This window comes from Crocuta crocuta, unplaced genomic scaffold, assembly GCF_008692635.1.
Source record: "Crocuta crocuta isolate KB4526 unplaced genomic scaffold, BGI_CrCroc_1.0 scaffold219, whole genome shotgun sequence".
Taxonomy (NCBI): Eukaryota; Metazoa; Chordata; class Mammalia; order Carnivora; family Hyaenidae; genus Crocuta; species Crocuta crocuta.
The window spans coordinates 9,590,018-9,594,639 of record NW_027551572.1 but is presented as its reverse complement, the minus strand read 5'-3'; the positions used below and the strand labels follow the sequence as shown (position 1 = coordinate 9,594,639).

The window sequence follows — 4,622 nt, the reverse complement described above, 5'->3', positions numbered from 1 at the left end:
CCTCCACTCACACACATTCTCTCTCTCTTTCACAAAATAGATAAATAAACTTAAGAAAAAAAGCAGAAATCTTACTTTGCCCAGAGGTCATCCAGCCCATTTTAACATAAGCTTTTTGGTAGCTATTCCCTTGGTTGAGTTGAAATCTCAAATCAAAAGCTTTCACCCATTGATCCTAGTTCTAACCAGGACCATACAGAACAAATCCAAACGGTCTACCACATTATGGTTCTTGAGTATTTCCAGGCAGCTTGCTTGTGTGATCAGAAGTCACTGAGCTCAGGAATATTGTGTACTTAGCCCATGCTGGCCCATGGTAGCACTTCAAAAATGGTAGCTGTATTAGTTGTATTATCAGACTGCCTTTGAGCCATGCTTTTCTTCATAAGTCAAGCCCTTTTAGATTCACTGGTGTCTCAGAATTAACCAAAAACAGATGGACAACTGAAGATGTCCTTCCTTTACCCTCCACTACCTGAACTTTACCTTTGTTAAGTGCCAAATCATTCTTTAAGACTTGGTTCAAGGTATTTTCTCTTTGAATCTCTTTTCTCTCCTCTAAGGAGAACTGATCACTCCCATTTCTTCATTTGAATTGACACTTAATACAATCTGTATTTCTTTTAGATCTCCCCCATACCCATACGCACTTCTCCCCCCCTCCCCCCATTATCTAGAATGCTGAACTTCTCTTGGTATCTGTATGTCAAGCATTATGCCTGGAACATAGCATGTGGTAAATATTTGTTAGTGGAATGATAACATTTTTGGGTATCATGTTATACAATATTTATTTATGCTGTATTATCTCTCATGATACACCAAGACGATTCCATTCATGTCACCTAGAAATCATTTCACCCACTGCTGTGTTTGGCCACCAGCCTCTCATCTCTCTCGTCAGCAGTGGTGAGGTGGAGAGCTGTTTCTTGGGAAAGAGAAATCCATGTCTTGTTGCCTTTGCCAATGACACAAGTGTTGGGGAGCTGGGTGGCAAAGCTATTGCCACTGGCATCTTTCACATGAACCACATCAAAAGAAGCAGAGTGTCTCTCTCTATCAGCGATCACACCAGTTCTTCACAGGTTAGCACCTCCAGTCACCATACACAAGTCACCAGTGTCAAACTTGATGAAGTTGGTAATCTTGCTGGTGTCCACATCATTCTGAATGGTGTTGTTCACCTTGATGAGGGAATCAAGGTAGTGGATGGGGTGAGAATCATGGGTCACCAGTTGAGGGATTCCTTTGGTTCCCACAAAGATCTTTCTCACTTTACACAACATGTACATGGCCACCCTTGGTATCAAAGATTAGACTGAAATTCTCGACAGTTTTGTCAGTGCTGACGAACTCCATAAACCAGTAGGGTAGGTTATATCAGTTTGGACCTTGCCATCCATCTTGATGAACTGCTTCATGCACATCTTCTTGATTTCATCTTTTGTTAGGGCATACTTAAATCTGTTCCTTAGGAAAATGATGAGAGGGAGACATTCTCTCAGCTTGTAAGGACTGGCAGATGGGCGAGGAGCAAACACAGAATCCAATTTATCCATAATCCAATGCTTTGCAGCTGCTACACACTACGAATGCTTCGTGGGACCAAGAGCCATGGTTGCCTAGGCATGAAACGAAGACTGCCAGGTGCCTGGATGGTTCAGTCAGAGGAGCGTGCGACTCTTGATCTTGGGGTTGTGAGTTTGAGTCCCACACTGGGTGTAGAGATCACTTAAAAAATAAAATATTAAAAAAGAAAGGAAAAGAAAAAGAGACTTCCTTCTTCCAGTGTGCTGATAAAATAGCTAGGTTATACAACTTTTATAGCTGGATGGAAATTTTAAACATTTCTTCTATGCCTCATTCCTCCATTTCAGTGATTTTCGACCTTGACTTCATATTGGAAGGTATTGCAAGTTTAAAAAAGATCCTGAGGACTGAATTCTAGCTACAAAGATTTCGATGTAATTGGCCTGGGGTGTAGCCTGGGCATCAGTATATATATATGTAAATTTAATTTAATTTTTTAAATAGTTTATCGTCAAGTTGGTTTCCATATAACACCCAGTGCTCATCCCCACAAGAGCCCTCCTCCATGCCCATCGCCCCCCATCCCCTCCCCCCCACCTCCATCAGCCCTCAATTTGTTCTCGGCATTCAGGAGTCTCTCATGGTTTGCCTCCCTCCCTTTCTCCCACTATTTTACCCCTTCTTCTCCCCATGGTCCTCCATTAAGTTCCTCCTAATCCTCCTATACGTGCAAACATATGGTATCTGTCCTTCTCTGCCTGACTTATTTCGCTCAGCTTAACACCCTCAAGGTCCATCCATGTTGCTACACATGGCCAGATTTCATTCTTTCTCATCTGGGCATCAATATTTTTAAGTACTATATCTTAGGCTGCTAATTCCAGTATGCAATCAAAATATTCCCTTTTTGTTGATAAGGAAATTGACTTCCAGAGGGGCCATGTGTCCTGCCCATGCTACACAGTGGGTAGAAGCGAACAAAGAACTCAGGTCTCCTGATCCCTGTTACAACATACTGTTTATCGCATATGAGCAGTACTATTCATGTTTGCCTCACAGACACCCTTCTCCACTGGGCCACTGGGGAGCAGCCCTTGGTTCATAGGCAAGTGATGCTTACTAACCTTCCAATTTTAGGACAAAAGACTGAAAGCAGCTTTCACGATTTTGAAATATTACAAAATAGTAATTTTGTTGTGTGGAAAAACAGTATCACTTTCCTCATTGTCATTTTAGCAAAGGGAATAATTTTACCTTTTATGACAATATACTCCTCCTGTGGGACTTAATAAAAGTAACTTCATTTTGAATGAAAACAAAATGCAGTCTGTAAATTTTTTCATTTATGACCGAATTGGCCTTTGCCAGAGAAGGATGTTTACCAGCAACCTAGGGTATAATGTTTAAGGCAGATTGTTGTTGCCTCTGCCCTAGGGGAGGGGGACCTGTTCTGCACCACCATTCAAATACTTGTCCAAACCTCCTAAGACTTGACTGAGTGGTATTTTTACTGATACCACTCTCCTAGGTCCAACTGAGGACCTATCAGGTCAACCCACTTACAGACAGTAGAGAGATTATGTTCTGGTTATCTATTGCCACGTGACAGATTAATCTGAAACCTGGCAGCCTAAAACATGTCTATACTTTTGAGGAGCAGGACTCAGATGAGTAATTTCTCAGTTCCAGGTGACATTACTTGAGATCACTCAGAGGTGATCAGCTGGCAGTTAGGTTGCTCTGGAAGGCTCAAGATGGCTTCAGTCACACGTTTGGTTCCCGCAGGCTGGCTGGAAGGTCAGGATCATCTGGGTCTGGGGCCTCTCCAATGATGGTCCCAAGGTCTTAGGACTAGGATGACCTTCTTTTTCTTCTCTTTCTCTCCCCCTTACTTCTACTCTTTCTCCTTCCCTTCTTTTTTAATATATGGTTTAGCTTGCCAATTTTTTCTTAGATTTTTTATTGTGGTAATATATACATCACATAACATTTACCACTTTAATCATTTTAAAGTTTCAGTTCAGTAGCATGAATTCAATTCACAATGTAGTAAATCATCCGTCTACTTCCAAAATTTTTTCATTGCCCCAAGTAGAAACTCTGTACCCATTAAGCGATGACTTCCCATTTCTTCTCCTTCCCAGCCCATGGTAACTCTAACCTACTTTCTGCCTCTATGACTTTGCCTATTCTAGATTCATCATATTTGTATGTCTGGCTTAGTTCATTTAGCATACTGTCTTCAAGGTTCATGTATGCTTTTACATGTGTCAGAATCTCATTCTTCTTTAAGGCTGAATAATATTCCATTGCATACACACCACATTTTGTTCATTGCTGATGGGCACTTGGGTTGTTTCCATCTTTTGGCTATTGTGAATATTGCTGCTGTGAGCACGGGTAGACAAATATCGCTTCAAGTCCCTGCTTTCAATTCCTTTGGGTATATATGTAGGAGTAGAAGTACTGGATCATATAGTCATTCTTTTTTTTTTTTTTTTTAATTTTTAGTTGAGAGGGAGAGTGTGAGTGCCTGCACACACGAGCCAGGGAGAGACAGGGAGAGAGAATCCTAAGCAGGCTCCTTGCTGTCAGCACAGAACCCCACATGCGGCTTGATCTCACCAGCCATGAGATCATGATCTGGGCTGAAATCAAGAGTTGGACGCTTAACTAACTGAGCCACCCAGATACCCCATTTCTTTATGTTGCCTTTTGGGAGCTGCCAAACTGTTTTCCATAACAGCTGCATCAGTTTTACACTCCTATCAGCAACGCATGAGTGTTCCAATTTCTACACATCTTCACCAACATACTTTATTTTCTGTTTTTTAAAATTAATAATCATCCTAATGGGTGTGAAGTGGTATCTTATTGTGGTTTTGATATGTATTTTCCTAATGGCTAGTGATACTGAGCATCTTTTGATGTTTACTGGACATTTGTATGTTTTATTTGGAGAAAAGTTTATTCAAGTCCTTTGCCCATTTTTAAATTGGGTAATTTTGTTGTTGTTGTTAAGTTGTTTATTTGGACTTCTTACATGACATCTAGTGGTGTTCAGAGAGAGCATTCCAAGAGATCCAGGTGGA

The 4,622-nt window shown here is 41.1% G+C and overlaps 1 pseudogene; it reads right to left on the bottom strand.

The window, feature by feature from the left end:
- Positions 1-857: 857 nt before the first annotated feature.
- Positions 858-1,616, bottom strand: LOC144220843 (small ribosomal subunit protein eS4-like; annotated as a pseudogene).
- Positions 1,617-4,622: the final 3,006 nt, after the last annotated feature.